The following is an 11,933-nucleotide window of genomic DNA, read 5'->3' as shown; positions in this document are numbered from 1 at the left end:
CACACAGACCCCTCAAGTTTTTCCACAGGTCAGTCTTCACCTGGTCCACTTCACTTACGTACATTGTATGACAGGCCCTTAGGATACCCGAGTATTTGACAACTGCTAAAAATCCAGACCTGCATGGCCACTCATTTTCCGTAAGACGGAAAAATATGAGGCAAGAGTGTGTTAGTATACTACATCTGTAACTCATGCCCATGGCAGCTCAGTGGCACCGCTTTGCCAACGTTAATTTGCTTGTACCACCTCTGGCATTGTCAAATACCACAGCCAGGAAAGTACTCGCATTCCTTTGAGAACCAGTATAGAAAGTGAGAAAACCCAGAGCTAGCGCCTGTCTTTGTCCTGTGCCTGGGTAACCCATGGATGACAAGGAAGCTTTCACAGGGCACAGTTACTCAATTAAGCCAGGGCCAAAACAGTGGTAGAATTAGGGCATCACTTTTAGCACCTGATGAATTATGGATCCTGATTAACACCGATGGTCTTTATCATAACAAAACCAGGAAGGTCAGGAATTCAGGATCCCTGATCAAACACACACCTCTACAAAGAACTGCTACTAAAAGCAAAGCAAACTGAGCCTAAAAAAACCCGTCATTCTAACAATTCCCCAGCCCTTCAGAGGAATGAAACAGTGCCTGCTCTGTCATGTGATGGCCAAGTCCAGACCTGAAAAGGCCAGGAGGGCAACAATATAAACCCCGAAGGAAAGTGTTTTTCTGAATCCAGCGATTCAGAAAGCTGAGGCAGGATGGCTGCAGTTCAAAACCAGCCTGAGCAGCTTGAGAAGACTTGGTCTCAAAATAAAACTTTAGAAATAATATAGCTCGGGGTAGAGCACTCACCCAGTGTGAATGAGGCACTGGAAACAGTTTCCAGTACTTCAATAATAAAGCTTATTTTTAGACCAGGTTCAAATAACAACAAAATCAAACCAAAATTACAGAGAATTCCATCTACCACTCGTCTTGATACATACCCAATGTCTGGTTCTACTCACACCTGCATCAGAGCGGTGCATTCAATACAACGAACGCACCTACACTGACATGTCCTTATCACCCCAAGGCCTTAGTTTATGGTAGGCACCACTATGTGCTACATATCCTGTGGGTTTGGAAGTGTGTATGAAGAGTCACATCCATCACTAAAGTAGCATAGTTCCACTGCCTCCAAAAAGCTTCATTCTTCTCACATAACCTCTAGTAACTACTATGCTTTGAACCATTCATAGTTTCATTTTTTTCCAGAAAGTCATATAATTGGAATCATACAGTATACAGTCTTTTCACATTGGCTTCCTTTACTTAGTAAAACACACTTTACCCAATTTGAAAGCTCATTTTGTTTGTTTGTTTCCAATAAACTGTAATATTTATTAGTTTAAAATATCATGTTTTATCTAGTATACATAAGAGGTCCCTAAATTTGTCAAGTATTTTTAAATTTACATGCATACAACACATCCCAACTACAGTTTCCCCTCCCTCCACTCCTCCCAGTCCCTCTCCCACCTCTGTTTCCCCCAGAGCCACTGCTCCTCTGCTTCCCTTCAAAAAAGAGCAGGCCTCCCAGGGGTATCGATCAAACACAGCATAACAAGATGCAATAAGACTAGACACAAGCCCTCATATCAAGGCTGGAAGAGGCAACCTAGTAGGAGGAAAAGGGTCCCAAGAGCAGGCAACAGAGTCTCACTTATCCAGTAAAAGGAATCCAGTTTTAATGATGTGAATAAAGCTACTGAAAACTTGTATGAAGTTATTGTATGGACATTATTTTTTAATTTGAGTAAATACCAAGGAGCATAGTGGCTATATTGTATAGTTTGACTTGGTTTTGTAAGGCAGTACCACATCATCTTCCAAATTTACCTGTTGCATCAGCAGCAGATGCAAGTTCCTGTGGCTCTGCCTCCTCCCCAGCATTTGAGGTTGTCAGTAGTTTAGATTTGGAACATTCTGATAGGCATATAATGCTTGTGAGTGGCTCTTTCTATCTACAGTTCCCAAATGACTTATGATGCTGAGCTCCTTTACATGTGCTTCCTTCCCATCTGTCTATCTTTGGTTAGGTGGTCGTTCACACTTTTTCCCATTTTAAATTGGATTGTCTTCACATTGTTGGATATTAAGAGCAATTGCAGTTTTGTTTTTGTATAGCAGTCCTTCATCAGACTTATCTTTAAAAAGATTTCCTGGGTCCGGAGCTTGCCTTTTAATTCTCTTTTCATAGAAATCTCTTATTTGAATGTGGTTCAAGTTATTGCTTTTGTAGTTTGAGGTCATGCTGCCTCTAATAATTCATCACCATACTCAAGGTCAGCTGAATTCTCTCCTGTGCTACCATCCAGGGGTTTGGTAGTGTTTATTTAATTAATTACTTTGTGTGTGTGTGTGTAAGTGTGTGTGTGTGTGTGTGTGTGTGTGTGTTGCATAAACCACAGTGCATATGCTGAGGTCTGATGCATATATCTAGTTAATCTTATCAATAAAAACCAGGAGCTAGATATCAGGGTAAAAACTTGAAAGATCAGAGAAGCAGGGGAGCAGCCACAGTTGCTTCCTACCTCTTCTGTTCCTCCAGCCCAAAAGGACAAAGATCCTGTTTCCACCCCACCTTATCACTTCCTGTTGCCTCTCTGTACAGACTTCCAGATCTCTATGGTTAGCTAGTGGCTAGCTCCTCTCTCTGACTTCAAGCAAGCTTTATTTGTCAAAACACAAACAAAATATCATACAACAGAGGTCAGAGGTCACTTTCCAGGAATTGGTTCTCTCTTTCCACCATGTGGATTGTGGGGATCAAACTCAGATTGTCAGGCTTCTTGGCAAGAGCATTTACCCACAGAGCAATCTCCCAGGCCTGAGTTTGGTAGTTTTGCATTTAGGTCTCCAATTCTTTGAGAATTAATCTTATGTTGAGATTCATTGTTCTTTTGCCTATGTATTAACCACATATTACAAACATTTTGATCTATTTTCTTGCCTTGGATCTTTCCAAAAGGATCAGTAGACCATATGTGAATTTATATTTAAATTCTCTATATTCTCAATTGATTTGTGTATTATTTCAATAATAACATACTGTCTTGACTAACAAAACTAAGCCTTGAAGATGAATAGCATCAATTCAGCTACTTTGTTCTCCTGCTTCACTCTTAAGTCAAATCTTGGGGATATTTTACCTTTCTATATACATTTTACTATCAATTTGTTGATATCCCCACTTAGTCATGTTCTTTATGTATATTAGTTGGCTTATTTTAATGGTTTTAAAGAATTTTTGTTCTACCTAAAGCTTGGAGAATATTGCAAAAGACAGGACTTGTAGAATGTAAAGGCAGAGGATGAGGAGGAGTGTTTTGAAATAGTGTCTTCTAGACATGACATGGCCATGGCCTCATTAACTTACTGCAATGTGGCACTAGACTGCTTAGGCCTGCAGAAGATTGGACCCATCATGACTTCATCTTCATCGTGTGTGGATGGAATCACGAGGCCCCACCGTTCACTGGGGGACTATGAGCAGTGAGTGGGTGCTAGGGGACATGCCATTTCCTTCAGCCAGTGTAACCACTGATGAGTTACTTGTGTTCTGATACATAATCACCAACTCATGTTCATGCAAGCAACCATAATTAAACTCTGTGTGTGAGTAAATAAACAAATAAAGTAGAAGAATGTTGGGAAGAACATTCTCTTCAGCTGGGAAGAGGGATAAAAGAGGATAATGCCCCAAACTCAATATATAGCATATATAATTGTCAAAGAAAGGCATTAAATTTAAAAAAAAATAGAATTTTGGGACATACATTCATACAAACATTGTTGTTTTCTTTTCTTGGTATTGGTCTAGCTTGGGGCATATTAGGGTAATGTTGGCCTCAGAACAAGTCAGGAACTATTCTTTTACTTCAGTCTTTCAGAGATGATTGTAGAGAATTGGCACAATTTCTTCTTTAAGTGTTTTGGGGGAGGGAAGTTATGATGAATAATAATGAAGTATAATGAGTACATCTGGATTTAACACCTTCCATTTCGAAAGGTTATTAGTCATTGATTCTGATTCTATGAAATATATCATCCTCTGGTTGTCTATTTCTTGTATGGCTTCTGCTACATTGTGTCTTTCAAGGTCTTGGTCCATTTTGCCTAGATTTTTAAATTTAAGAACTTAAAGTTATATTATTGCACTTATTATTTGCTGATAAGTTCTGTAGTGTTGTAATAATACCCATGCTATTATTAATTTATACCTTATTCATTTCTTAGCTGAGTTAGTGATTTTTCAACCTAATTTGTCTTTTTCTTTAATTGATCATCTCTATGGACTGCCTGATTCTTCATTTTTCACTAACTTTTACTTAATTTTTGTTCATCTATTTTGTGTGCATGTGTGTGGGAGTGTATATATGTGCGCACACATGTGGCACAGAATGTCTGTGGAGGTCAGAAGGCAAATGGAAGTAATCAGTTTTCTCCTCGTAGATCCCATGTGGATCCCAGAGATCAAACTCAGGTCCCCAGCCTTAATGGCAAGCACCTTTACCCACTGAGCCATTTTGTCAGCCCCAACTTTTTATAGTTTCTTTGTGTTTATTTATTCTGGATTTAATTTGCTCTTTTCTCCAGTTTCCTAAGGTAAAAGCCTAAATGATGGGTTTTAGATTGTTCTGATTTTCTATTATGTGCAAACAGTGGTGTAAAATTCCTGGTAACTGCTTTAGTGTATCTTACAAACTCTGACGGTTGTATTTCCATTTAGTTCAAAATACCTTAAACTTCTCTTAAGTTTTTTCTTTGATTGTTTGTTATCAAGTAGATCTCTAATGCTCTAAATATTTGAGGCCCTGCCTGCTCTTAATCTGCCATTGGTTTCTAGTTTAACTCCACTGTTAAACTAGACATCACTCTGTGGTTTCCATTCTTTTCAATGTGTTGTATTTACATGTATTTTATGGCCCAGGATATAGTTTATCTTGGGGAATGGTCCATGTGATATGCTATGATTGAGTAGAATTCTCTTGGCATGTCAGTTATCCTGATGACTAATGGAGCTGTTGAGTTATTCAGTGTCCTCACTGACTTTCTGCTTATTGAACTTCTCCCTTTCCAACAGGGGACTCATCCGTCTCTCTTCATTCTGCTCATCCCTGGTCCATGAAGTGTCCACACAGCATTCAACTCTGTTGTTAGCCATATATATGTTAAAGTCTGTTACATATTCTTAGAGTATAATCACTCCCACATATATATTTTATATATGCATATATATTCTTTCTTTACTTTGAAGTCTTTGTGGAATTAGCATAACCACTCCCACTTCTTTTTTATTCCTGTTACCATGGTATAGTCTTTACTTCCCTTTACTTTGAATCTGTATGCTTTTATCATTAAAATGTATCCATTAAAGACAATGTATAGTTGAGTCTTTGACTCACTCTGATCTGGTAAACTGAAACTAGTGTATTGATATTTAATATGATTGTTGAAATACTTGTATTAATGGACAAATGACAGAGAAGTTGAAGATAGATAGATAGATAGATAGATAGATAGATAGATAGATAGATAGATAGATAATGGCTAGACAGATTGTGTATAGATATATGGGTAGATAAGTAAAAAGATGGTAGATAGATATATAATGGATAAATACATGATAGATACATGGTGGATAGATAAGTGATGGAGAGATGATGCATAGATCACACTTGTTACTTCTTTTTAAAACTTTTACTACTGTTCTTTATTCCTATTTTTGTTTTCCAGTGTTTTAGCCCCCTTGTGTTTTAATTATACATTTGTATGATAGCTTTTCCTCTTGATTCTTAGTACATTTTCTTTCTTTCTTTCTTTTTTTTTTTTTTGGCTTTTCAAGACAGGGTTTCTCTGTGTAGTTTTGGTGCCTGTCCTGGATCTCACTCTGTAGACCAGGCTGGCCTTGAACCCACAGAGATCCCCCTGGCTCTGACTCCCGAGTGCTGGAATTAAAGGCATGCACCACCACTGCCCGGCTTAATTATCTTTTAAAAAAAAAAAACTGGTTGCCATTGAATTTCCCATTATGCACTTACAACTAATCATGTTTATATTCAAGTGACATAATACTGCTTCACAGACAGCACTGATGTCCCAGGATAACAAAGTATCCCTAATGCTTCCCTCTCATCCCTTCTGACAGCGCTGTCTTTAGATAGGACAGACGTCTAAGGGATGAAAATGGTTTCCCCTTCCTCCATCTGGAAGGCTAAGACCACGTGTTTGGTATTCTCTTTCCCTGAGTTGGGGGATAAAATTCCAGTAGGTTAGGTTTTGGTAAAACTGTTTCTCAGAACAGTACTCAGTGTGTGTCAGTATGACTCCTTTTTCTGCCCCTGCAGGAAGCATAGGAGGATTTTTTTTTTCCCTCTGACATTTACTATGAGGACCTGGTAGAGCTCCTGAAGGTAACTGGCAATGGCACAAGCCTTGCCTGGAAATGGAGCTTTCTGGAGCTTGACCCAAGGCAAATGCCACTAGCAACTCGTCAGCTACTGTTAGGTTTCCCACCCTGGTTCTGCTTCTGTGGTGCTTTCTGTTTCTACGTTTCTGCCCCAACACGTCACAGTGCTCTGTGCCCACCTGTCTGATGCTGCAGCTCGGGGTGAGACAGTTGTCGCTGTGGCTTCAGTTCTCTGACTGACCTAAGAAGAGTTGGTTTTCAGTTTATCCAGGCTGTGGTCAGAACGAGCAGTAACGTGGAAGCTCCTTAAATGTGAGACAAGAAACTAGACGTCAACTCTGTCTGTCACAAAGGAAGGACAGTCAGTTTTCTTTAGGGACAAACTATGGCTGTTCATGGCCACGTGGCCAGTCCTTTACCCATGTACATGCAGGTAGCACTAACTGGGCTCAGTAGTGGAGGTGGGGACATGACGAAAATACTTGAACTTATATAGGAAATTCCCTTCTTTTCTCTCCCTTCCCTTCTCTCTCTTTACTTCTTACTCTCTATTTTCTCCGAATACCTAAAACAAAGTTAGGCAAGGTTCCACCACATTTTAGAGGAAAGAAAATAGCTCTACCACAGAGTAGTTGTCATATCCCAATCCTTCACCTTCCTCATACACATATTTCATAGTCCATTCTTTAACTTTATTTTAAATTAGCTCCTTTTTCACTTCCCATTGAAAATTTTACTCATGAAATAAAAGATGTGAGGTTCTACATTGGCCAGAATGCTGAGAATAAAAGACTATAAGGAATCAGGTCCAGGCGAGACCTGATGGGTATCAACCCTCTGTTGAAGGAACACCATGGAATAGGTAGCAGAAAGCATGTAAGCCGCTGAAAAGCAGGAGGAGCACTATGGAGTGCTGTTTTCTGGCTGCTGCTCTTACAGACTCGCAGCAGCTGTGGTTACCTGCACACGATGTACACAAGATCCAGCCATCCACAATTCCAGCTTAGGGGAGAGGGACACTCTTGAGCCCCACCCTACCCCCAAACTGAAGAGCTATCGGCAAGTGATATCTACTGGGGAATGGAGAACCATACTTCTTTGGGAGTCTCTGGTAGGTTGCCTATGCTCAAGTGGATGCCCCCAAATCATGCACATATGGTCAGCATTAATTGTAACTTAATAGACTCCTAAAAAGAAGAATATGAAGTTGGGAGGGGGTGTACATGGGGATCCAACGAGAATTGGAGGAGGGAAGTAGGGCATAGTTACGGTTGTATTTCATTGTATACATGTATGAAATTCTCAACGAATAATTTTAATGTAGGGTTCTAGCAATGTTTTGGTGCATGTAAAAATGGATCCCTACAAACCACAATAAAGTCCATTTCTTCATGTTCATCTCTACAGCAGTTTGCATCTCCTCATGCTTTTGGCAGCACTGTCCTAGCTTGAATGATGACCAGAATCATAGGCAGAGGTATATAGATCCCAGATCCCCTCCAACTCTGAAGTCCCATTGTCTTCCTTTCATATTCTATTGTGTAGAAGGTAGTTGAATGGCAAAATTGAAATCTCTTGTACCTTCAGTATAACCATCTATACCGCACCTTTAAATCTTCCATTTAAAGTTTTAGGGTAAATGGCACCTGCTTTACTGCAAAGATTCAGTTATTCCAGAAGATTCCACAACTTTGTCCTGGTTTTCCATCAAGGGAGGAAAATGTGAATCCGTGTACACTTCTTGAGAACATTCTAGAACGGTAGCTGGAACAAAAAGCTACTGCTTTGGATTCACTTTGTAACTCATCAGAGAAGAAAGCCACATGGACAGACCATGGAGGATGGTACTTCTCTTCTGAATGTAGCCATGTAAAATAAATCAATGTACATATAAAGTATGACAACACACTTCAGTCATACGGTAGAGTCTTAGCATTTCTTTTACCTTAAAGACTGAGTTTTCTTTCATTGAATTGGTGCTTTAGAGACCTGAAGGAAGGAGAAAAAAACAAAACAGAGGAGGATGGAAGTTAGGGCTCATTAAAACTTATAAAAGGTGAAAAATGACCAGTCTATGTTTCCTTGTTCACTGCAATACAACAAAAACTTCAGCCTGTTGTAATAAGAAAATAAATAAACCAATGCATTAGTCCGTTCATACCACAATCATTAAAATGTAAGCATCCAGTTCTGAGAACACAACCAAATACACGAAATCCATTTAAGAAAATGCTTTTGAAAATTGAATGACTATTGAACACTAGAACTTTACAAAAAACAATAGAGGAAAGTTCTAGAAATGCACCAAGCTTCTAAATTAGCCCTAAAGTAAGAAACGCCAATATTCAACCATTTTTATATCCAAAAAATGTAACAAATGTTGCAGTATCACCTTTATTCCAGTACAAAAAAAATGACTCCCTAAAGATATGGCAACATAAAACAAAAATGCTTTTATTGTCAGCAAAAATGATGTGGCAAGCCTGATAAATGTGACTTGGAAACTCCTTTGGGTTTTGGCATCCTTTCACACTTATTTTGAAGTTCCTAATAGAATCTGACCATTTGACTGGCCGTCATTTACAATTGTCATTTAGTCTGAAATGACAAAAAAAAAAAAAAAGTAAAATGTTCATAAATGTCCGATTTTCTGTTTTTCCTGGCTGAGTTGCTAATGACTGAGACTGTTATCTTTAATTTATGTTTTTGGCGTGATAAGATGGTCATTGCCCAATCATGAATATTAAGCAGAGATGTTTCATTTTAACAGTCTTAGAAAGAAAAACAAAAACCTATCCCAAAACTTGATGACTGGGTGCCTGTGCGCGTGCGTGTGTACGTGTGTGTGGTGTATATGTTGGTTTTTTGGGTAGGTAAATACTTCCAACTGAATGGACCTGACATATTCTTCATGTGACACACTCATGCACTAGATGAACCCTGCTGTAAACAGGATGACGTACAGGCTAATTAGTGGGTGGAAGGACAAAGCAGGAGTGTACTTTGGCTTCTTCAGCTAGGGAGGTTTTAAAACTGGTGACAGCTGGGGACCTACCTATAAATAATTAATGACAAAACATTCGCTGGCTTTCCAGGCAGCAATTTTCTTTGAAAGTTCTGTGATCATCTTGGAACAGCACCTAACAGCCACATTAAGGATCTCTGGGTGGCTGACCATGAATGTCAAAACATAAATAAGCAGAAATCATCCATCAGGGCACCTGGGAGGTTAAAACATAACTCCTTACTGTGTTGGCTTTGGTAAAACAGGGCAAGTTTTTTTTTTCTCATTATAAATAGTCCCAAGGAAAGATGAGGCAACTCTAAGCTTATTTAGCACAAAGCTTATTGCTGAATTGTTTCATCCATTAAGCTATTCATTTCTTCATTTATCAACTCATAATTTGACCAAATTGTTTTTGTTTTATTTTAATTCTGACAAGCAGCGCATTAGACACAAGGGGGATCAGTGGTAAACAAGAAAATTACATCTCCTTTCCCATTAAATCTGAATCAACGGTAATTTAAATGATGCAACAGAAATAAGGCAATTCACAAATAAGAGAAGAGGGCCGAAATAGGGTCAGAGGAGTGCACTTGGATAGAAGGACAAGCCAAGGGGTCCATGTCAGGAGCAGTGACACTCAACAGCTTCAGCGTCACCTGAGATGGCCGTGGAAACACGAACTATGTGTCCTACCCCTGACTGACCAATGAGAAACCAGAGGTAGGCCCAGCTGTCTGGCTTTAAGCATTGTCCTCAGAGCAGGTTACTGTTGAAATCTGGACCCAGTAAAGTCGTCAGAATGAGAACACCAGGTGGGTCTGATCCACCTCGAAGCTCACTGCCTCTCAGCAGTCAGCCCTCTTTTGAACACAGGATTTCTCATACTTACCCTTAGTGGTCCATTTCTTTGCTCCTCTTTATGGCAAAATTCCAAGAGAATCAAATTCTTTTTCTGAGAACCTCTCTTCATCCCACGCCAGTCAAGTTTGCTTGTATCCTACCATATCACAGTTCTCCATACCAAAGTTACCAATGACCTCCCCTGGTCAGTCCATGGGACTTCAAAGTGCATCTTCACAGAGGGTGATACAGTGTTTTCTTATCGTCCCTCCCAATCTTGGATGTCGCCACCCTAAGCACACAGTCGCTGCCCTTTATCTGCTTTACCTGTAAGCATTAGCTCTCCCAGAGCTCAGACCTGGGACCTCCTCATCTACTCCATAAGCAATCACATTTCAGGAACTTCATTTACGTTTATTTGGTTAAATACCATTCAATCCCTAAGTAACATCTCTGCCCTTCACTTTTCCCCAAATTAAAAAAATTCCCCTTTTCTATGTGGCTGCTTAACAGGCATCTTGAGATCAACAACATCGCAACAAAGCAACCAATTCTCTCTCTGCAGCCTGCTTCTCCATCTCATCACATGACAGTCCCAGCTTCTGAGCCTCTTTGCCCTCCCATGATCTTGAACTCATACATGACTCTTCCTTCTTTTCACCACAAAACATAATAATCCATCCTGCTGAGTTTGTCTTCATGTGGGTAGCTACAATCCAATCAACTATTTAGTATCTATCACCAATACTTTCTCCACTCTGGTCCACCCTGTCTCACTTGGATGATTACTGCAGCTTCTGTATTGTTGTTCTTTGAGCATGTCATACTGCCTCCATTTCTCCCCAACGTTAACACCCTTCCCTATCCACCCATGTTTGTGTCCATTTTTAATTAAAAAAAATACTTCAAGACCAAATTGTGCTACCCAAATATTCATGCCTTCCAGCAGAGGATACAGTCTTAGAGAAAATTGATACTTCCTTTTCCAACAGCTAACAAGTGCCAATGATTCCACCACTAGGGATGAGAGCATGTGCCTAAGTCAGAAGGTAGAGTATAAACTGAAAAGCACTATGTCATGAAAGGTGTGGGACTTGATATCTTTTCCTTTCAGAATGTCTTAGGAGAGTGGAAACAGGGTCTCTTTGTTCAAGGATAGTGGTATTCCTCTATTTGAAGGTGTTTCATTGTATCTCTATTCACACATTGGGCTAAGGGAGGAGTGTGGTGGCTGTCCTGCACATTGTGGGATCCCTAAAGTGTCTCCGGTATCTCTACCCAGTAGAGGCCGAAAGCATCCACTACAGAAGTAATATCAAAACTTCCTCCAGGAGTTGACTCATGTCCCTTGGGGGAACGAGACACTCCTTGGCCCACCACTGCAACAGAGTCTCTCTGTTCCTTGTCTGGAACTGTGAGCATGACAAGATTAGTCTTCATGTGACACCCTAACCAGTTTTCAGACTCACAAAGGCCTGGCAGGTAAGGGTCATGTTTTTAAAACTTTAAAAAGACAATGCACAGTATTTTGTTTAATGTGGTATCATTTGGTTTCTAAAATCGACTAAAAATCTACCTATAGTAAAAGACCTGGACATATTGGACCAACCTGTTCACAGTTATCACACTGAGA

This window comes from Peromyscus eremicus, chromosome 3, assembly GCF_949786415.1.
Source record: "Peromyscus eremicus chromosome 3, PerEre_H2_v1, whole genome shotgun sequence".
Lineage (NCBI taxonomy): Eukaryota > Metazoa > Chordata > Mammalia > Rodentia > Cricetidae > Peromyscus > Peromyscus eremicus.
Note: the sequence above shows the minus strand (reverse complement) of the source record.